The sequence below is a fragment of the Malus domestica genome, chromosome 11 (genome assembly GCF_042453785.1).
Source record: "Malus domestica chromosome 11, GDT2T_hap1".
Taxonomy (NCBI): Eukaryota; Viridiplantae; Streptophyta; class Magnoliopsida; order Rosales; family Rosaceae; genus Malus; species Malus domestica.
In genome coordinates, this window is record NC_091671.1 from 27,706,717 (window position 1) to 27,730,774 (window position 24,058).

The 24,058-nt window shown below is 41.0% G+C and overlaps 1 pseudogene; it reads left to right on the forward strand.

The window, feature by feature from the left end:
* Window positions 1-254: 254 nt before the first annotated feature.
* On the forward strand, window positions 255-23,131 carry LOC114819774 (serine acetyltransferase 1, chloroplastic-like; annotated as a pseudogene).
* Window positions 23,132-24,058: the final 927 nt, after the last annotated feature.

Genomic DNA, 24,058 nt, shown 5'->3' on the forward strand with positions numbered 1-24,058 from the left:
TACTTTCGTTTTCCTACTTCCTTGTTTTAGTAGTGAGAGGTACAATGCCATTTGGAGTGAAGAATACTCATGGCTTTTTTCTCAACGTATGAGAGATTCAGTTGTGTTTGGATTGTCACGCATTACGTGGTGCATTTCACATCCAATTCCAAAGAATCCTTTTCCCGGGTTCACCCGTAACCCGCTTCTCTGTCCTATATTTTTGATCTCGATTTCCATTCCTCGTATAGTTTCATGAGACATCTCATGTTACAATGCCCCTCTCCTTTCCCTCTTCGGTGTCTGCTACTTGTGTTAGTTCATCTGTCTTTGCAACTGTTAACCCCGAGAATCCTTGCAAAACATACAAGATATTGGCCACCTCTGCTGGCAATTCAAGAACGCCGTCCCAACCCAGTCGAACCCGTATTCAGTCTCAGATCAATCCTGTCTCGACAATTCCGTTACGTAGTACTTGAATTGTTACAGACCCTGTTCAATATATCTTGTTCCAGACAAACCTACTCACCGAAACCACTAGAAACTCCATACTCATGACAAAGAAGATGCTAAGAGAGATTATATATGGTCGAAAATGAGAGCGGAAACCTGTGTGGTTGTTGAACAAGACTGATCTTGTCTAGCTATTATTTTACTTCAATTATGGCTCATGATTCTTTAGAAAGCGCACTGGCGCATCACCTTGCGATTAAACTGAGCAATTCCGACGTGTTTGTTCATACCTTCGATGAGATTTTTGTCGGTGTTCTTAACGAAGATCAAGAAATTGTGGAAGCCCTAAAAGAAGATTTGAAGGTAGCGAAAGAGAGAGACCCAGCATGCACAACTTATGTGCACTGTTTCTTGAACTACAAACGCTTCCTTGCATGTGAAGCACATAGGGTTGTGTTCGGGTTGGATTTTGGGTCTGGTCCCTCGCACAGCTCCTCGGGGATCTCGCTCTTTCTATGCTCCACTAAACTGGGGTCCAATCCAGGCATTTCTGTGTAATTCCATGCAAAACAGTCATTGAATTCATGCAAAAGGTCCACTATCTTTGCCTGATCTCTAGCCTCTAACAAGCCACTGAGTTGTATTGGCCTTGGATCCTTCTTAATCCCTAAATTAATGGTTTCCAAGAGGTCTTGTACTTCTGGTGCCGATTTATCAGGCTCTGTACACAAAAATTGTACTGACTCCGAGGCTTTGGGCTCATCCTCTGGTCAGTTTAAGTCATATATACATTTTACCATGTGAATGGCTGCTTCCACTTCTTCTCCCAAAATCTTTTTTCCTTATCTATCTTTGGTGCTCGTGACTGCAACCACTTGGTCCTTCCTCTTTTGGTCTGTCATTATTGGTGTGGGTAGGCTGGGACAATATGGGGCCTGTCCCATTCTTCCTTAGTGAGAGAAAGTCCTTACTCTAGGAGCTTATGGGCCATCACCTTAGTAGGGCAGTTGTTCTTATCAGCACCTAGACATGGTAAGATCCCAACATTGGGATTGTAAAAATTTGCTTCTGCAACATTGGTTGTGGGGAGAAATGGTCGTGATCCGACCTCCACTATCTCCCAAAATCCTGGCTCCACATTTCTGGTCTCATGGTAAATAGCAACTTGTTGGTGCAAAGTAGATGGCATAGACATACTCTGGTGGATCCAATCTCTCCTTAGCAATACCCCATAGGTAGAGCTGCTATCCACCACAAAGAATGCCAACATTATTTTCTTGGATCCCAAGTACTTCCACAGGTAATATCCTATAGGTTTTGGTGATGGCCCCAGATAAACTAGACATTGTGAGATCAGTGGGAATAAGATTTTCTTCACTTATGCAAAGCCTCCTTACTTGTTTGAGTGGGAGCACATTAACTGCTGCCCCCATATATCAATACCCTTTTGAAAGGGACTCCCTTCAAATGAGCTGTCACATATATGGGCTTTAGATGGTTTGCTAAGGTTAGACTTGGTTTGCTGAACACCATCTTGTCAGAATAAACCCTCTCGGGCTCTTTTCGTGCAAGGTTTGGCAAGTCTGCCAAGCCTGATCCATCTTCTCTAACTTCCTTAATGTTCACAAATGCTATCATTGGTTATGGTGCCAAATAATCACCCACCATTACTACTGGGTGATCTGGTTCTGCACAGAACATGGCTGATAAGACATAGGTCATGTTCACATGGAAGTTGCTTGGTCTAAGAGCAATTCTACCCCTAAAGACTTTGCGGCAGCACCTAGCGTATTTATCCACTCAAGTGAACAGTAATAGACCCCAGTGAACAGTAATAGGCCAAAGTATCTCCACCCCTAAAACTAAATAGCCTAGTCAATTTTATTAAAATATTATTAATTTTTATTATAAAATAATAAAAATTAATAATTTGATTTTTACTTTATGAGTTTCTCCCAAAAAATGCTCCTCAAACCAGAGCACGTCGACCCACCCTCCATCAAATCCCCACGTCCCCTTCACTCTTTACTCTCCGCTTCCTTTCCACCGCCCTTCGCGGTACGACCCGCCCTAAATTGGTCGACATTGGCGCCCGGGCTGGCCAGCTCCAAACCCGTCGCCTCTAGACCTATGCCCTGACCTTCAGTTGCATCGCCGGATTTGTATATCATCGTCCTTAACATCTTCCAAGACTAGCTTGTCCTTAACAGCAAGTTCCAGGTCGGCGGCCTCATCCTCGAAGGTAGCGTCGTCCACCCGTCTTCCTCGCCGAAAATGGAGTTCATCGTCACCGATTTCAGATCATGACATCAGCCTGACACCATGTAGGCCAGTCCTAAGGTCTGTCAATTTTGGGCTGGCCTGGAGACCAGCTTGGGCTAGGTGCCAGGCAATCCCGTGGGCTGGAGAGATTTCCCTAGGTGCCAGGCCCTTTTTTTGGCTGTGTGCCAGCCTATCCCACCCCTGGTGGAAGTTTTAAGTACTTATTCTTTCTTTTCTCCAATCCGACACATAAATTGACCTATCCATGCCTGGGCATCCTTGGTTAGCATCAATTCGTGCACTTCCTATTCTTCTGTTATATCGAAGTTATGCAACAGCCTTGAGATTTCACAAGGAGCATCTTCTAGTAGAGGTGGAGGTATCCCATTCTCAAGGGAAATGGTTACAAAACAGATAGGTTTTGGATTCCAGCTTAGTGTAGGCATTATCACCACTCTCTTGAGCTCATCTTAACACCCTGTATTTCCCTGGGTGGCGGTTTGAGGTACATGATCTCCTTCACCTTCAGCTTTACTGTTAGCTTTCTCTATCTCTTTCTTACTTCTCCATTGGAGTTGTCTTCTTCCTCCTTGGGTGACCTTCTCGAACTTAACATTTTCAGAAGCTTCTGAAATGGCAAGGATTTTTAATGAGTTCATATTGGGCTCATGGATTTCTTTCGCCATCCCTTTCTTATGTTGCTATTATAACTTAGATGGGGAGGTTTCACATCCATCCACTTTGGCAATTTTGGGCTTTAGATCTCCTCCCAATCTCTAGAACACATTCTTGGTGGTTTCTTTCTCTGTTGCCTGAACAATGCTTCTGCGGGCCTCTTGCTCATCTATTTCTTTTTTTTTTTTGAATAATTCTCGATCCATAATGGCACCCAATGCTGGAACCTCAAGTTCATACTCACACTGACACCTACTACATAAAACTACTCATTTGACCATAGCTGGTTAGGGTTTGTCAAGCAACTTTCTAACACCTTCTGATGGCTTAACATCTTGCCTTCTCTCTCCCTTTTCATCCCAGGTAGCCTCTCATTTTCCCTTCTCAACCCAATTAAGGTTGATCATGTTGATTAGGGCTTTTGGGAATGAATCTGTGTCAATCATCATATTGGCTTGGGGTTTCTCCAAACAGTTTTCCTTTGACTATGAGATCTTGGATCCAATCTCTAAATTGTACACAATTAACTATGGAGTGATTGAAGGTGTAATGAACCTTGCAGTACTTCTTTCCTCTAAGCTCTTCAGGTTTAGGCATCTTCTTGGTGCTGTTGGGCAAGATTACTCTAGGCCTCACTAGTTCTTCATAGATGTCTGTTGCCTTGGTTAGATTAAAGGAGAAAGTCTGGTACTTTGGGGGCTTTATAGGCACAAAGTCTGCATCTCATTACAATCTTCTGGCCTTTGATAGACTGGACCAATCCTTTCACCATTAAAGGTTTGAAATGAGTGGTTATCATTGCAACATTGCCAACACATAGCTCAATCCCATTTCCCAGACTGTTATAATTTCCTCTTGACTCTAGGCCTTCAAGCTCTAATTGATGTATTAGGGCTTTGGTCTTATAGAAATGAGGCACTTTAGATGAGTGTTTCACTTGCTACTCATCTGTCAGCAACTTCTCATACCTAGTGGATGCAATCACCAATTCTTGAACCTCATTAAACTGTACATCATAGAACTTCTTCCTTAAAGGTAGCCTCAGAGCATTCTGAGCAATAGCTATGAGCTGAGCATGGTTGATTGGGAATTGGCATTTTATCATGGTTTTCCTAAACCTCAACATGAAATCCTTCCTAGACTCATGTTCATATTGCTTCACCTCTACCAAATTAGGTGAGCCTGCTCATGGAAGGTCATCTCTGGCTCCACCCTACAAAACTACTCATGGAAGGCCATCCCTATTTGCCCCAAATTGGTAACGGAATTAAGGGGTAGCAGAGAGTACCACTGGGAGGCTAAATCTACAAATGAATTTCCAAACAGTTTCAGCTTGTAGTTGGGGCTGTCCTCGAACGTTACACAATAATTTAGGAATTTGAAAATGTGATCTCTGGAAGACACATTACAGTCTTCCTTACTAAAAGTTGGGAATGTGGGCATCGTGAAGTTGAAAGGGAGATGATTCTGTTAACTCGTTCATGGGTTGCTGGTTGGCCATGTTATTATGTGGGGTATAAGAAGTCCTCCACTTTGGGCTACAATCAATGCTCGAGAAAGATTCTCTCTGTGGATCTGGCTACCTCCACCTAGTTTCTCCTTCTTTATTAGCCAATAGTGGTAGTCTATATGGAAGAGGCTTGCCCGCAACTGTGGATGGGCCTTTTTTGCTTGCTTTTCCCACTAGATCGGTAGTATAAATCTTCATTCCTTCTTACCCAACCTGCCTTTTACCATTTTGACACGCCCCGATCCCGATATTCCCCTAAATACCAGGATAGGCACGTGCTGGCCGACACCCGAGGTTGACGAAAGCCATTTATTGAGTGCAAATGCTGAAAACAATGGATAGATAAGACTTATAAATATAAAAGAATAAAGAATGTGCATTTAAGGAACATGTTCAGATCATACAACTAACTAGAGTTCTAAGAGAATTAATGTATAATTTAATAAATAAAAGGATGTGGGTCCTACACTGAGAGGACTTGAATATGCCAATGCGACAGCGTTGATATCGGGATCGTATGCCTCGATTCTAAATCCTGAAAGGGGGCGCAAAACAAGGGTGAGTGGACCAAGTTCATATATATATATATATACACACACACACATAATACAAAACAATTATGAACATACTAACCCCCAGGTTTATATATATAATGAAAACTACTAGCATAATAAGTAATATGTCTTCTGAAACTCTAGCATGCCATAAAACATCTCAACAGGTATAACGCGGAAAAACATCATATAAATCATCGCATGTATCGTCTCGTAGATCATCTCGTAAACGCGGTGTACTGCTAGTAAGATCACTGAAATAAATATAACTCCCGGCCCTATGCCAGCACCGTGGTCTCTGCGCCCGTAGCCAGAGATTACCAACTTCCAGCCCAGTGCCTGATAAACTCATATTTATATATATTTTACATAAAATTCACTTGTCTTTTCTTAGTTAGTTCCTTATATTTTTGAGCTATTTACTATATTTTTGTGTTTTGTGTGATTTATCAAGCAAAGAAAAGAAAAGTAGCACAAGTGAGATATTAAGTAACAAATTCGTCAAAACTGCCTGTGCAGATTAGCTGACTTTGGAAGCATATTACGAACAACTCAGAATGAATGAGAGAATGAGCCTTATATGCTTGGAAATCTACGGATGTCTATTTTCTGGAGCAATTTATGGATTGTTAATATCATTTTTCTAGAAGAAGTTATGGGTATTGTAACACTGAAAGGTTTAGAAAAGGGCTAAGCAGATTTGGCTAATAAAATGAGAAAGTAAAGGCACTTGTTTTGTGTTTTTCTTTGTCATCAACACTCAGCAGCAAATGGGGTTATGATTGCACTCATTTGGCTTTGGAGCAAGTGGAAATGCACAGCTAGAAAGAGAAGGCACGACACATGCAAAAGAGAAACATGGACAGCTACACACATGCAAACTACACAGGTTGAAGGGCATAAACACACTCTACATGGATAGTTGGCATGGGCAGAAAATGGGTGGATTGTTGGCTGAAATAATGAAGAACATGTGTGTGTAAATGCAAAGGAAAAACACAAACACATGGGCAAAGGAAAGACACACACATGGGCAAAAGGAAAGACACGCACATGGGCAGAAAATGGGTGATTTGTGGCTGAAATGATGAAGAACATGTGTGTAAATGTAAAGGAGAAACATGGCGGAAAATGTGTTTGTTTTGTGGCTGAAATGATGGAGGTCATGTGTGTGCAAATGTAAAGGGAAACATGGACATCGTACACCCATACAAACTGCACATGCAAGGAATTGAAGTGGTCCTCTCCTTAGCCTATAAATACATCCACCATTCCCCTTCCTAAGAACAATCTTGATCCATCAAAAGAGCTTCATTCACAAACACAATTTCCTTGCTGTGACCTCCATCCATTCATCTAGCCATACTACATCTCACCAATCCATACACTTTCATCTATTAGCCGTGCAAATCCATTCCATCCATATATCCATACACATCCTAGACACTTGTGCTACAACAAGGTGGTGAAAACAAAGGTCCTTGGCGTTTCAAGCTTGGAACTTTGGAGCGTTTTAGGTGTACTTCGTTCTTTCTTTCAATGTCTACTTTGTTATTTTCTAATTTTGTTGCAATTATGAGTGGCTAAACCCCTATTTAGTTAGGGGCAAGTTTGAAGCCATGAACATGCTTGAGATTTGAATTGATTTCTTCCAATTGTGATTTGATAAGTTGTGATTGCAATTCAATTATCTATTTTATTCATAACTGATTCTTGTATGTTTATTATGGATGCATACTTAGTTTTCATGGATGAATTAGATGCTAGAATATAAATGAGTTTCACCTAATCGTTACAAGTTTATATTCATGAGTAGTGAAGGTTGTTTATCACAATCACGTTAATTGAATTCTTGGCAATTGTATCATGCATTCATAGTTATAATTGCCTCGTCAACACTTATGATTTTCATTGAACGTAATGATCTCTGATTGTATCTCTATTATGCATTCATATAGGGGACTTTTAGAGAATGATTTGGGTTGTCGTATGCATTCATCCAATTCAATGAGTAAAGGAAAATCTAAGGGTTAATTTGTGCATCACGGTTAATCTGGGGTGTTGAGCATCATAGTTTATTGAAAAACAATTGGAAATCGATTCATGTACAAGTGTGTCAGGTGTGAAGAACGGACCTCTAACTAATCCATCCATCATCGTATTCCCCAAATTTGTCTTACAATCTGCCTAGTTTTATAACTTGTTTGTTTATTTCAAATTCATCAAAACCAAAATCCCCATTTTACTTTCTTGTTTCAAAGTGTTAAATTTCGGTTTTGTTTGTGTTTTTGAGTGTTTTGATTCAAACCAAAACACTAAATTCGTATAAAATTGTGTTAGAGCCAAATCTGCCCAGTTTGTGTTTTTAGGCAGTTTTGAGTCTTTAGAATCTGTTTTGAGTCCCTTGAGTCTATTCAAATGTTTTTAATTCTGTTTTTATGTTTTTGAGTAAGTTTAGAGGTTTTAGCAAGCCCTCCTAATCCCTGGTTTAGAACGATCCCTACTTGCATTTAAACTACAATTTGACAACAAGAGGGTTTAATTTGAGTGCTTAACTTTCATCGCATCAGTGCCTGCTCCGTGTCCCTCAGCCCGTAGCTAGGGAGTATTTCTCCCGGCCTATCCGCCAACACCAGATCCTCGCCCCAGGCGGCATAGTGTCCACTAGGTACGTACAAATAGTTACGCCTTTCATAAATAACCACTTCATAGTATAAAGTCATCCATCGTCTATACTATAAAGAGGGGTTTCTAAAACATGTTCTAGCATCTTATTGTCATCCATCAGATAGTCTACCAGTTCATGGTTTTTATAGAAAATACGATATATTAAAATATAGCTCAATATAGGCTAACAATTTATTCCTCACCAAAAACACGAGACGAAAATCAACATATTCAATAAACATGCTTAACATAAATCAAATCATAAACTCGTAAGACATGCTATTCATTTATGCAATTAAACCATAAAATCATATAAATTTTAGAAGGGGTCGACTCATAGATACTCCGTAGCAGTAGAGTTGTGCAGAAAAGGATTAAGGAAATCCCCACTAGCAACTTCACCTAAGCATAAAAATGTACAATTTATCAAACTACCCAACCATAGAATTCCAATAAATGGAAATAGGTCTTGGGTTTGGATACGGATTACGGTTCAGGTTTAGGTTAAATAGGGTTAGGACTTATTGGGTTTTGGGTTTGGGTAGTTTAGGAACAAATGGGTGGTTTGGGCTTGAGCTTAAACCCACACAACACATATACACACATGCCAGCACACACACACATGCATGCACAACACACATGCATACACATATATACACATACACACATACTAAACACACACACCCACATGCGTGCATAGCACATATGTACACACCTACACACATACACATACACACATGCATGCATAGCACACATGTACACCTACACACGCACACACACAACACATCACACACGTGCACAACACACTCACACATGCACACGAACACACACACACACACACACTACACACACATGCACAGACGCAACACACCACACACGTGCACAACACACGCCCACACACATGGGCACACACACACGGACACACACTGTACATGCACACACCCAGCACAGCACACCCACGAACTCGCCGGAGTTCGTCATCGAAACAGGACATGCATGCATAAAAAACAGAGGTTTCCACTTGAACTTCCATCACCAAAACCTCACAAATACATATAAGAACTCACCCAGATGTACTGCAGCAGGTTTTGGGGAGAGATGGACCTCGAACTCATTGGATTTCGTCCTCATTCTCTTGCTAGATTATGGAAATAGAGATGAGGGTGCATGCAGGGATTACAACTTCAACACATAGTTCAAAAACCTCATCCAATCATCCCAGAAGCAAGAAAGATAGAGAATGGATGCATTACCAACACTAGCCGACTTCAAGCTCTCCTCATCCAATCATCCCAGAAGCAAGAGAGATAGAGAATGGATGCATTACCAACACTAGCCGACTTCAAACTCTCGGCATTAATGGTGTTGAGGTCCACACTGCACCTATCCCACATGTAAGATCACCACTGTGATATTTGCATCCCATAGATTTCGAATATGCTAAGGTTGGGGTTGGTTTGTGAAAGTAAGTGAGAGAGTGAGAGCTTTCTCCTCTCGGTGCTAGAGAGAGTAAGTTCGAGAGAAATAAAGAGTGAGAGAAAGAAGAGGGCCGAGAGAGATGGAAGAGTGACGGGAATGAGGGACACAAAAACAGAAGGTGGGCCCCTTAGGCACCCCAATTAACAATTAAAAACCATTTTTAAATAAAATGGGGGTGGGGTGTAACAATTTAGTGGAAGTAGTAGAGGATTGTCTCTTGGAACTCTTCTTCTTCTAGCCTACTAGTTCCAACCTCTTCCTTCATTTTTCCCTTGTCATTATTTTCCTCGAGTAAGGGGAACAAAGGAATCACTGGCTTCTTCTCTGGGCTTGCTTCCCTGATTCTTTCCCTGGTATAGCCATCCCTTAATGTAGAGTATTCTAACTCCAACTTTCTCTGTAGAGTTCTTGTTAAGGAACGGAGTTTGCTAACCTTTCATCTGGTCTCCAGAAAGATCTTCTCCATACTTCTTAGTAGTTGCACAATAGTAGCTTGCAAGTCTTCATTAGTAACTTTTCCACCTAACTTTTCAGAAGAAGTTGAGGTCTCTAAAATTACAGGGCGTCATAATGAGGGAAAATCTTCTAGGTGATCTGTTATGCTAGCGTATGTTGGACAAGGGGGATGCCCAAACTCTATTTTCCACCTGAATGTTCGTTCGCTCCTTCTTTTTGGCATACAAGATATCAATGATATCCCATGGGGCGTGCCAAAACTATGTTGGGGCAGGATTCTAGATCTGGTCCATTGTACTGCTTCTCGGGGATCTCTCTCTTTCTTGCCTATCGGGCAAAGTTTGTTGCTTTGTGTGCTGCAATATGAGTTTATTGTTAGTTTGAAAGGTGCCTTTGTACGACCTTTGGTTTAGGCCTTGAGGCTCACAATCAAAGCTAACATAGATTGAGTGTGCCACTGTTATCTTTGTATAACAGATTGTTGTATAGGTGTAAATTAAGTCTGTATAAGGTCAATTTCTTGGGTTATAAACAAGGACTTTGAATAATATTATGTGTCCAAAATGAAAGGAGTTCAGGGCCTTTCCAACCATTTCCTTGATCAAAGTTTGCTTTAATGAAAATAGGTTCATTAACTTATCTAGATTTGATTACAAATGAAACTTTTGAGTGGAAAATTATTGCAAATGATTTTAAAACATGAAGGAAAATGCATTAAACAATAGATCTACTATATGTAAATACAAACAAAAGAGACTTGGGCAAGATTTAACCTTGTCGGGCTAGGTTCAACTTCTTGCAACCACTTCTCTTTGTGTTTACAGGGATTTGTATACTATGGGGGATGAAAAGTAAATAGGTTTTACTAGAGGGCATCGATACTACAACACCAGGGGAAGGTAGCAGAGCTTCTAATCTTGACAAAAGATGGCTTTTTATTGGGGAACTACGACTAAAAGTGGGAGAATCTAGACAAAATACAACTTTCTAGTTTCTTGCTTGTTTGAGAGCAAAGTAGGATGTCTTTTGATTGATTGGTTGAGTATCTTTGTCTTTGGTGTCCTTCTCTGCTTTTATAGGCAATTTGGCCCGATTGTCTAGGCTTTGCCTTTAGCTAGTGGCTTTCGGAGGGCAGTCAGTCATCACTTATTTACTTATCCATGCCTTGGAAAATTGCTTTTTGCTGATGGTGAGGTGCCCTCTGCTGCCCATGACTTTAAACATATGCTTGTGGCCTATGTCTTGCTGAAATGTCTTCTAATTCCTCTCGGGCCTATCGACTTGTCCTAGCCTAGTTTCCTCTTTGCCTTTGTATTTTTGGGCCTTCATTATTACAAAGCCCAGTGTCAAATATAAACCCAAATAGTGCCATCTTTAATCATTGTCATGTCTGTTAACCAAAACATTGATAATGATTAAAATTAATTGCATGCTTTAACTGGGGACTCGCGCCATTTACTTAGCCGTTTTTTAATAAACCTTTGGATTAACCCACGATCTCCAACGTTAACTAACTGTCCATTAAATAACCTTCATTTAAATTTTCTCGACCATCCCTTCACATAAACTCATTTATCTGAATTTCCAAAATCCTTGAATCACTTGCATCCTTAGCCCTTTGTTGCCCTAGTCTTCAATCTCTTTTCACATTTCTTTCTCAAAATCAACCATGCCCCCCCAAACTTCGGCCTGCATATGAGTCTGGAGACGGGATTGTTAATTTGCGTCATCGGCTTAATGGCATTCACCGCCCTCGGGCTGGCCCGAACTTGTCTATCTTCTTTGAGGAGGAATGGGTACACTTTTTAGGGCCTGCCTGGACTGCTCGAGTCCTAATTACAGTAGAGAGCAGCATACCTGCTACCAAATGGTTCACTCCCAACCCTACTTCACCGAGGCTGGGATTTCTGCCTCTAAATGGTTGAATTTTAGGAGAGGCTTCCCTTTGATGAAGGATGAGGCTTGGTTTCAATGGATGGATAAGCTGGGGCCTATCTGGAAGCAAAAGTGGATGGCGAATGGAATCTACAAGCTCATTATGATGTCAAAGATTACTGTCTCAATCAAGCATGAGCTTCTGTCAACTGCCTTGCTCTTCTGGAACAATGAGACCAACACATTCGACTTCAGAATAGGTCCCATGACTCCCACAATCTTGGACATGGCTCAAGTCTTCGGCCTAAGGCCCTTGGGCAGGTGTGTGGATATCACACATGACTGGTCCTCTCACTCTTGCCTGACCACTGAAAGCTCGAAGGCATTTGAGTCAATCACCCACTTGGAGTACAACTCTTCCACATTCAAGAGCTACAAGACATCCTTTGCGAGCTTTATCCCTTTTGCCAAGAAACACATGTTCTTAAAAAAATTGAAAGGGGTGAAGCTGGAATGATTCCTATAAGTGGAGACGCTGAACATCTTTGATGATGTCGCCACATGGCCATTCATCTTGGCACATCTTTACCACCTCATCCACGAGATGACAAAAGGTGAGCCTTTTGAGACCAATGTTAATAGGGTTACTTGGATGGTGTAGCTCTGGCTCTAGTGGTACTTCCTTGAGTTTTTTGGAGTTCCCTTAAGGCATTATATTATTCCAGCCTGAATTTTGGCAAAAGCTCCTACCACAAGCCACTCCACACTTGCCTGCCTCTATTTCTTTAGGATCTTCCGGACTCAAGTAGACTTAAAGTGGGGTTCCTCTGCTCAGGAGGTATTTTTGGTTCTCGGACCAACTCTTCCAAGACGCATTCGGGGAAGATGCTAGCAGCTCGTGCAAAGAGAAGTTCATCAGCTGCATCTAACAAAGGGACCTAGCATTGAGAGTTCGAAGTGTTAGAGTGGGGTATAAGCACGGGCTGAAGGTCTACCACCCCAGCTCATGTGGTAAACAACTAGGGTTCAGGTAGGCAATCATAGTGCCCTTCTTCGACTCCCTTCACTGTGGGACTTTTTATTGCCTCCATTCTTCTTCTGAGGTTACTTTTTGGGCAAGTCGGCACAACCTTGAGGTGATGAGTAAGATTGCCCACAAGCCTATGGCTCTAAACTTCGAGTTCACTACTTGGTGGGAGGCCAAATGGTAAAAAAAGTACGATAGAGACATTAGGGAAGCCCACGACAGATACTTCGGGCAAGTCTTCTTCAAGTTTTTCCCCAAGAAGGACAAATTCGAGAGTTGGAAGAAGGCCATCAACCAAAAGAACCAACTTCTGCTTATAGGTAAATCGCCTTGCTTTTGTTCTCTTCTTCTACGTTATGCTTTTATCATTTATGGTTTGCTAACTCCTTTTCTGATTTTGCAGCCTAAGGCAACACCGAGAAAGTGGATGTTGGGAAAGAAAATGAGGCCGCTGATGCCTTGGTTATCCAAGAGGCTGCTGCGGAGGTAACTAGGCAAGGAGTAGGGTCTAGCCATGCTTTTGGGGATCCTGGTGACACCTCCAAGTTGTTTAATGAGTCAGAGATTGAGGCTGGGCCCGAAGTAGAAATGAAGGTATTTCGTCAGGCAATGGCTTCTATGGTGGAGTCGTCGGAGTCCGAGCCCGACGAGAGGCCCCAAGCTCATCTTGCCCTTCCTGCCTCGAGAGCCACTCCCACAAAGAAAAGGACTAGGTCTTAGACCTTCCAAGCCTCCTAACCTTCCTCTGCCATCCCTACTGAAGCAGGCATGAATAAGTAGAAATCTTCCAGTAAGTGATCCAGCCTTGATTATTTTCTTTTCTTAATTTTGGTTCTTTTGAGTTTTGAACTAATCATTTCTTTCTTTTGTAATCAGGGCCCCCTGCCACTAAGAAAGATGCTCTCACTCCCTAAGATTCGCAATCGAGCATAGAAGTGCAGCAAAGTGACAAGGAGGTCCTCGCCAAGATTGTTGAGGAGTTGAAGGTATAATTTCTCAAGCCTTGAGTACTAAGGCAGCTCTAAAGCTTACCTTTCTTGACATTTTACTAATTCTTTGTTGTTTTCTTGAAATAGGATACCAAGGCAGAAGGGACTTCCTAGCCCAAACTTTCTTCTCCTCCAGCCTGATTGGTGCATCCCCCTTCTTCTTAGACTAAGCCCTCAGAGGTACAATTCTCTCTCCTAATATTGGTTAAGTTGTATTTATGAGTTCTAAAGGTTAACATTTACTTATGCTATTTTCCAGGCAAGGGGAGGCACTTCTGTATCTTAGGTTGGGCAAACATCAACTCATCATTCTCCCACTCTTCCTCCAGCAAAGGTGGTGACCCTCACTTCCCAGTTTAATCCAACAACTGGGGAGATGCTTCACTATGTAAAGTATGACAACACTTCTGTAAGTCTTCCTTTTTAAAGCTCTTTCTAAGTTTTCGTTAAGTTTCTTCAGTAATTTACAATATGTGTGTTGTCTTTGCCAGTCTTCTTTAGTGCACGAGACCACCAATCGACCAACATCAACCTTTTGGGAACGTATAGTCCTTGAGATACCAGTTGTCTCTGAGGTGACTAGCCCCAATGTTCCTCAAGGTTCTTCTCGGGCCAGCCAGCCTTCCATTTCTAAGGTAGCAACATCAACAGAACCTTCTCCTAAAGCTCAAGGCTCAACTTAGGTATATAAATGCTTTCATTTTTGTTCTTTCTTTAGTTTAGGTATAGATTAACCTACTAACTTCTTTTTTTCTTGGTTCAACATGCTTCTGGTAAGGGCTCGAGCACGTTTGCTCAACCTGCTGCAAGTAGGGTGGTCATTCCTCAACCTCCCAAGGCTTCTGAAGTTATAGAGATCCCCATCCCTAGGCCTAGGAATGTTGCTGCAACTGAGGCTCCCCCAACTATCTCTTTTGAGGCAGCCACCATTGCTGCTACTTCTGGAGGTGCAAGAGTGATGCATCATTCCTTAGCATCCATCCCTGCCACGACCTCCTTGCCTGAACTAGTTAGAGAGTTTAAGCAAATCCAGATAAGGCTAAGATCTCCAAGGCGCCCATCCGAACCTCAAAACTTGCATGATCAACGCTAAGTCTTCAGAGAATGGATGCAGTGGGACTTCACTACTTCCTTCAGCCTTAAGGCACTCTAAGAGGCTGAGAAAGCTCTCACTGAGCTGCACAAGGCTCAACAGATGTCAAAGGTTCAATATGAGTCATTCCTCTTTTTTCTTCGAGAATTTGAGGGCTGTAAGAAGCTAGCATCTTTGGGCTAAGAGGCAAGCTAATAGAGTGAAGTGCTATAAGGAGAAACACTCTAGAACTTCCACTTCATTACAGCAGCTGGTGGAAAAATGGTTTAGCCATGGAAGACAAAATCATGGTGGTGACCTTTGAGATCCAAAAGTTGGAGGAATAACTCTCCACTCTGAGGGCTGAGCAGATAACCTTCTTGAGGAAGCTCTATCAGAAGATTAAAGAAGTGAAGAAGGTCAACTAAGAAGTGGATGATTCTAAAGCTCAGCTAGCCAACAACAACATTGCCGTAGAAGAGTTGAGTGATACTTCTCTAACATCCCATAGAGTTGGGTGATACTTCTTTAAAAACTTAGCATTAACTAGATGTCTTTACAAGTTTCATTCTAAATTTTCCAAGTAGTACCCTCATCTGTCTAACACTTTGTTGATGATAAAAAGGCCTTCCTAAGTGGGACTCCATTTTCCAAAACCTCTAACTTGAGTTCTTAAGGGCAAAATTGCTTTCCATACCAACTCTTCTTCTTTGAAGGTTTTCAATTTCACCATTTTTGTTGTAGACTTTGGCAGTAGCCTTCTTCCTTTCTTGTATCTTGTTTAGAGCTTCAATTCAGGCTACATCCAAATCTTCAATCCCTTGACATAAGGTCTGGATGAATTCCTCACTATGTAGCCCAAACTGGTTTTGAAGCTTTACAGAACTCACATTGATCTCCATAGGGAGCATAACATCTTGCCCGAATGTTAATGCATAATGGGTGGTCATAGTTCCTACTCTTTGGGAAGTCTTGTAGGCCCAAAAAGTATCTCCCAACTTCTCATGCCATCTTTCTGGGCTGTCTGCCACCATTATCTTAATAATGTTCACCAAGATCTTGTTGCTAGCTTCTGTTTGGCCATTAGACTAGGGATAATAAGGGCTAGACTGGATCATCTTTATCTTGAACTTGTTTGCAAACTCTTCTACTTTTTTTTAGACAACTGATGACCATCTGTCTGTAACAATTATTTCAGGCACCCCATATTTATGTAGGATCTTAGTCTCAATGAACTTCTTCACAACAGCTGAATTAATTGTCTTCACAGCTGAAGCCTCTAGCCACTTAGTAAAGTAATTAGTTGCCACAATTATGAAGATATACCCCCTTACTGGAAGCTAGGTATATTTGCCAGATCAAGTCAATTGCCTACCCTTTGAAAGACATGACTTCACTACTGGATTCAAGGGTACTGATGGTATGTGCTAGAGTGGTCAATGTCTTTGACATTCTTCACACCTTTTAGCATAAGCTTTACAATCATTTTCTATGTTGGGCCAAAAATAGCCATATCTTATCAGTAACCATCCCATCTTTGTTCCAGCTTGATGCGCTCCACAAATGCCTTCATGCACTTCAACCATTACTCTCATTGACTTTTCTAAATCCAAGCATTTTAACAAAAGTCCATCTGGAGTCTTTCTTACAAAGTTTTGTCCCACATAACAAACTTAGTTGCTTGCCTTCTGATCTTCTTACTTGTGGGAGAAGAAGGATCCTTTAAGTACTGAAGAATAGATGTTCTCCAGCCTTGTATCTTAGGCTTTTTAATCATTACATCCAAGCTAAATCCTCTCTCAAAGATGGAAGAGAGATTTCTCCTTTGTATTTCTATATTCATCTCAAGCACTCTCTCTTGAATCTATGCTCCAAAAGCCCTTTATGCCATCTCATTGGCCATTAAGTTTTCTTCTATAGGGACATGGTTGATTGAAACTTCACCGCTCTAATAATTTAACAACTGAGTAGCTACCAAATAATTTCCTGCCATTGTGAGGTGTTTGTACTTGTATTCTCCATTCAATTGATTAATCACCAACTCAGAATCACCATATATTTCTACTTCAGTTGCCCCCAACTCTATTAGGATTTCCAAGGCAATGAACAATGCCTTGTACTTTGCCCTGTTGTTGGAAGTATTCTTGTAATCCAAAAAGAATGAGTAGCAATGCTGAATTCTTTTGGGATCAATGATGACAATCCCAGCTTCTGCAACACATTGAGTGCTAAACCCATCAAAATATAACTTCCAAGGACTGATGCATAGACTAGTTATTCTCTTCACTTCTTTGTGGATCCATTCCTCCCTGCTTGAATGAGCTTTACTAGGTGGGATCCAAAGGCTGGCCATTTCCAGAGTTCCAGGGATGTTGAAAAGTTCCTCCTTGGAGTCTTGGTGCTCAGACAAGAAATGTGCAATTGCTTCTCCCTTTATTGCCCTTTGAGGTACTGAAAATTGAACTCTGACAGTGCTAGGATCCACTTCCCAATTCTTCCAGTTAGCATTGGCTTAGACATCATGTATTTAATCACATCAGTCTTGGCAATTATATGGATGTGGTAAGGCAACATGTAATGCCTCAATTTGCAGGCAGTGAAGTATAAAGCTAAACATAGCTTCTCAACTGGGGTATATCTTGTTTCTACCTCCGTAAGGATCCTACTGAGGTAGTATATTGCTTGCTCTTTCCCCTTTCATTGTTTTGATCCAATAAACTTTCTATTGACTTCTCAGATGTAGAAATGTAGAGTTTCAAAGGTTTTCCTCTTTGGGGAGGCATGAGCATTGGTGGAGAGGCTAGACAAGCCTTTATTTAATCAAAAGCTTCTTGGTGTTGAATGCCCCACTCGAACTTTTCTTGATTCTTTAATCTCCATAAAGGAGTCAACGACTTGCCTGCTAGATTAGCAATAAATCTCCTCAAAAAGTTGATCTTCCCTAACAACCTCTGCAGTTGTACTTTGTTGGTGGGGGAAGGTGATTCCATTATAGCCCGACCTTTGTTCTTGTCCATCTCCACACCTCTTTAATGAACTAGGAATCCTAAAAAGTTGCTTGATCTAACCCCAAAGGGACATTTCATAGGGTTCATCTCCAACTTGTGGGTCCTCATTCTCAATAAGGCTTGTCTGAGGTCTTCTAGGTGTTGATATTCAGTTTTAGATTTCACCACGATGTCATCAATGTAAATCTCCATGCTATGCCCGATTAAATCATGAAAAATAGCGTTCATGACCATTTGATAGGTAGTATCAGCATTTTTCAACCCAAATGGCATGACTACGTATTCATATGCTCCTACATGTCCTGGGCATCTAAATGATGTCTTATGTATATCTTCTTTAGCCATTTTTATTTGATTATATCCAGCATTGTCATCCATAAAAGATAGAACTTTATGTTTTGCAACTGCATCGATGGATAGGTCAGCCATGGGTATGAGGTATTCATCTTTTGGAGTTGCCTCATTAACATTTCTATAGTCAACACAACATCAAATGGATTAGTTATAGCTTTTAATGTAGGTACAATGTTGGCCATCCACTCCACATATTTTGTAGGCCTAATAAATCCTGCCTTTACCAGCTTTTCAATCTCTTCCTTAACCTTTCTTCTATCTCTTTTGACATCCTTCTTGGTGCTTACTTTATAGGTGTGTACCCCTCTTTGATAGGCATTATGTGCTCCACTAAACTGGGGTCCAATCCAGGCATTTATGTGTAATGCGAAGCAAAACAGTCATTGAATTCATGCAAAAGGTAAACTATCTTTGCCTGATCTCCAGCCTCTAACAAGCCACTGGGTTGTATTAGCCTTGGATATTCCGCAATCCCCAAATTAATGGTTTCCAAAGGGTCTTGTATTTCTGATGTAGGTTTATCAAGCTCTGCACCCAAAAATTCTACTGACTTCGGGGCATCTAGCTCATCATTTGGCTAGTCTAAGTCATATATAAATTCTGCCATGTGAATGGCTGCTTCCATTTTTTCTCCCAAAATCTTTTTTCCTTCTCTATCTTTGGTGCCCGAAGTTCCTTCTGCCCACTCTGCCACCTATTTGGATGAACTCTCTTTAATCTATTATCTCTCTCCTATATTCCAATAGTCTTTTGATTAAGGACCTGACTGCAACCACTTGGTCATTCATCTTTTGGTCTGTCATTATAGGTTGGGACAATATAAGGCCTACTCATTCCTCCTTAGTGAGAGAAAGTCATTGCTCTAGGAGCTTCTGGGCCGTCACCTTGGTACGGCGGCCGTTCTTATCAGCACCTAGACATTGTAAGATCCCAACATAGGGATTGTAAAAATTTACTTCTACAACATTAGTTGTGGGGAGAAATGGCCGTGATTTGGCCTCCATTATCTCCCAAAATCCTGGCTCCTCAGTTCTGGTCTCATGGTAAATAACAACTTGTTGGTGTAAAGTAGAAGGCACATACAAACTTTGGTAGATCCAATCTATCCCCATCAAAGCCCTATAGGTAGAGCTGCTGTCCACCACAAATAATGCCAACATGATTTTCTTGGATCCCAAGTATACCTTCATAGGTAATATCCCATAGGTTTTGGTGATGGCCCCAGGGAAACTAGACAATGTGAGATTAGTGGGAATAAGATCTTCCTCACTTATGCAAAGCCTCATTATCTGATTGAGTAGGAGCACATTAACTGCTGCCCCTCATCTATCAATATCCTTTTGAAGAAGACTCTCTCCAAATGAGCTGTTACATATATGGGCTTTAGATGGTTTGCTAAGGCTAGACTTGGCTTGCTGAACACCATCTTGTCAGAATTAACCCTCTTGTGCTTTTTTCGTGCAAGGTCCGGCAAGTCTGCCAAGCTTGATCCCTCTTCTCTAACTTCCTCAATGTTCACAAGTGCCATTATTGGTTCTAGTGCCAACTAATCACCTTTCATAGCTGATGGCTGATTTGGTTCTACACAGAACATGGCTGATAAGACATAGGTTATGTTCACATGGAAGTTGCTTGGTTTAGGTACTTCTTCTTTCTTTTCTCCAATTTGACACATAAATTGATCCATTCATGCCTGGGCATCCTTGGTTAGCATCAATTCAGGCATTTCCTCTTCTTTTGCTATATCAAAGTTCTGCAACTGCCTTGGGATTTCACAAGGAGCATTTTCCAGTAATGGTGGAGGTATCCTCCTCTTAGGCGAAATGGTTCCAAAATAGATAGGTTTTGGATTCCAGCCTACTGTAGACATCATCACTACACTCTCTTGAGCTTTTCTCAACACCCTGTACTTCCTTGGATGAGGGTTTTGAGGTACATGATATCCTTCACATTTAGCTTTACTGTTAGCTCTATCTATCTCGTTCTTACTTCTCTATTGGAGTTGTCTTCTTCTTCCTTAGGTGACTTTCTCGAACATAACATTTTCAGAAGCTTCTAAAATGGCAAGGATTTTTAATGAGTTCATATCGACCTTGTGCTGTCTTTGAACCCTCCTTATCATGAATGCCCCCATCTTTCTAACAAGTCTCCCATCTTTACCTACTATGTACCATTTTCGGTCGAGTCGGGCTGAATTTCCAAACAGTCTCAACTTGTAGTTGGGGTTGTCCTCGAACGCTACACAATAATTTGAGAACTTGAAATGTGATCTTTGGAATACACTTTACAGTCTTTCTCACTAAAAGTTGGGAATGCGGGCATTGTGAAGTTGAGGGGGAAAGGATTCTGCTCATCGTTGTACTTAGGATAAAGTTTCTGGTATGTTATCCTGAACATCGGGCGAGCTTGTGGCTAAGCATTCTATACCACCATCCTTCTCAACTCTGCTAACTCATTCCTGAGCTACTGGTTAGCCATGTTATTGTGTGGGGTATAAGACATCCACCACTTCGGGCTACGATCAATACTCGAGAAAGTTTCTCTATGTGAATCAGGTTGCCTCCACCTAGCTTCTCATCTTTTATTAGCCAATAGTGGTGGTCTATATGGAAGAGGTTTGCCCGAAACTGTGGATGGGCCCTTTTTACTGGCTTCCCCCACCAGATCGGTAGTATCAATCTTCATTCCTTCTTACCCGACCTGCCTCCTACCATCTAGTGGAAGTAGCAGAGGATTGTCTATTAGAACTCTTCTTTTTCTGGTCTACTAGTTCCAGCATCTTCCTTCCTTTTCCCCTATCTTTCTTTTCTTCGAGTAAGGAGAACAAAGGAATCATTGGCTCATTCTCGGGGCTTGCTCCCCTTATTATTTCCTTGGTATAGTCATCCCTTGGTATAGAGTATTCTAACTCCAACTTTCTCTACAGAGTTCCTGTTAAGGAACAGAGTTTGCTAACCTTTCATCTGGTCTTCAAAGAGATCTTCTCCATACTTCTTAGTACTTGCACCATAGTAGCTTGCAAGTCTTCATTAGTAACTTTTCCACCTGACTTTTCAGAAGAAGTCAGGTTCTCTAGAATTGCAGAGCCTCATAATGAAGGAAAATCTTCTGGGTGATCTGTCATGCTAGCTTCTGTTGGACAAGGGGGTTGCCCAAACTCTACTTTCCACCTGAATGTTCGTTCGTTCGTTCTTCTTGGCATACAAGATATCAATGATATCCTACTAGGCGTGCCAAAACTATGTTCAGGCTGGATTCTAAATCTGGTCCCTTGCACAGCTCCCTGGGGATCTCGCTCTTTCTTGCCTATCGGGCAAATTTTGTGTGCTGCAATACGAGTTTATTATTAGTTTGAAAGGTGCCTTTGTAGGGCCTTTGGTTTAGGCCTTGAGGGTCACAATCAAAGCTAACATAGATTGAGCATGCCACTATTATCTTTGTATAGCAAATTGTTGTATAGGTGCAAATTAAGTTGATTACTTGCACCACAAGTTACTTAGACTTCTTTCTTATCAATGGATTGTCACAGATGGGTTAAGTCTGTATAAGGTCATTTTCTTGCCTTGTAAACAAGGACTTTAAATAATATTGTATGTCCAAAATGAGGAGTTCAGGGCCCTTCCAACTACTTCCTTGACCAAAGTTTGCTTAATGAAGACAGGTTTATTAACTTATCCAGGTTTGATTATAAATGAAAATTTTGAGTGGAAAACAATTACAAATGATTTAAAAGCATGAAGGAAAATGCATTAAACAATAGATCTACTATATGTAAATACAAATAAAAGAGACTTAGGAAAGATTTAACCTTGTCAAGCAAGATTCAACTTCTTGCAACCATTTCTCTTTGTGTTTACAGGGATTTGTATACTTTGGGGGATGAAAAGTAAATAGGTTTTACTAGAGGGAATTGATACTACAACATTAGGGGAAGGTAGCAGAATTTCTAATCTTGACAAAAGATGGCTTTTTATTGGGGAACTACGGCTTAAAAGGGAGAATCTGGACAAAATTCAGCTTTCTGGTTTGTTGCTTGTTTGAGAGCAAAGTAGGATGTCTTTTGATTGATTGGTTGAGTGTCTTTATCTTTGGTGTCTTTCTCTGCTTTTATAGTTAATTTGGCCCGACTGTCCAGACTTTGCTTTTAGTTGGTGGCTTTTGAAGGGTAGTGAGTCATCACTTATTTACTTATACATGCCCTGGAAAAGTGCTTTTTGCTGATGGTGATGCGCCCTCTGCTGCCCATCACTTCAAACATAGGCATATGGCCTATGCCTTGCTGAAATGTCTTCCAATTCTTCTCGGGCCTATTGACTTGGCCAAGCCCAATCTCCTCTTTGCCTTTGTATTTTTGGGCCTTCATCATTACAAAGTCTAGTGTTAAATATAAACCCAAACAGGTTGCACATAAGCTATGGATACCAGGCAGGGAAGCCTTGACACTGTTGATCCAAAATAGGGTGTCTGAGGTGTTTGCATTGGAAATCCATCCGGGTCCAAGTTTGGACATGGGATATTGCTCGATCACGCTACCGGAGTAGTGATACGTGAGACGGTATTGATTGGAAACAACGTGTCGATTTTACATAATGTGACTTTGGGAAGGACATGGAAGGAGTGGGGGGGGGGATAGGCACCCAAGATTAGGGATGAAGTGGTAATAGGGGCAGGGGCCAATGTGTTAGGGAGGGTGAAACATATACCTCCAAGAACTACTGTAGTTGGGAATCCAACAAGATTGGTTGGAGAGAATGAGAATTTACCTATTTAACGAATCTTTTACCATTTACTGTGGAAAATTTTGAGTTGAAGACTTGTAGCTGCACCAATAGTGATATGTGTAATTGACATCTTTGCCTTTAAATTTTTGCAAAACTGCTTAGAGTTGTAAGATGAATAAATTAGAGCTCTTCTTACCCTTGAACGTGGGTCGTGTGCATGAGTAACAACTGAACGACGTGGACATAGTCCCATAAATTAGAGCTCTTCATAGTTATGCATCTTTTAGTTGATCTCTCTTTTGCTCACCTCTAGCAGAAATATTATCTTAATTACCTTTATGAATCCTACATTTATTTCATATGCAACGGTTCTAATGGTGAGTTTGGGAAATGGGTTGTTTGAACCCAAAGCTAAAGAGTTCAAAGCGAGGAGAATTGAGTAGTTGGAGAAGAGCGTTTCCCCAATGGCACACACTTTCACTCACGAAATACATTATCTTACTAACTTGGCAATTTGTGCCAAGGGCTTTTTATCAGTATAAGGTTTCCGGCATGTGTGTCAAGCCGCTTATTCGTGTGAATGTTTTTATAAAATATTATGAATTTCTGGATATGGTATATTCTTTTGATTTTGGAATCACTGCTTTTGATCAAGCCTTCGTGTGGAGCAGGTTGGAAAGACTCGAGATGTTGGTGTCAATAGAAATGTGCTTTCCTCAATAGAAATGTGTTTTACCTTTGCTTTAACTTTCAAATCATCAAATAAGCTTATGTAGAGATCCATGTTCAGCCTGAATAGAAATCCTAATATTGATTTTGGTTTTATTTTGGTTTCCTTTTTCTTTTTATTTAGTAGGTTTTATTTAACAGTTTTATTTAATTAGTTTTAAGTCTTCTCCTAATTCACACAATCAACCAACATCCTTGCAATTTTGTCTAATAGTATAAAATTCATATACTCTTTATATATTATGGGA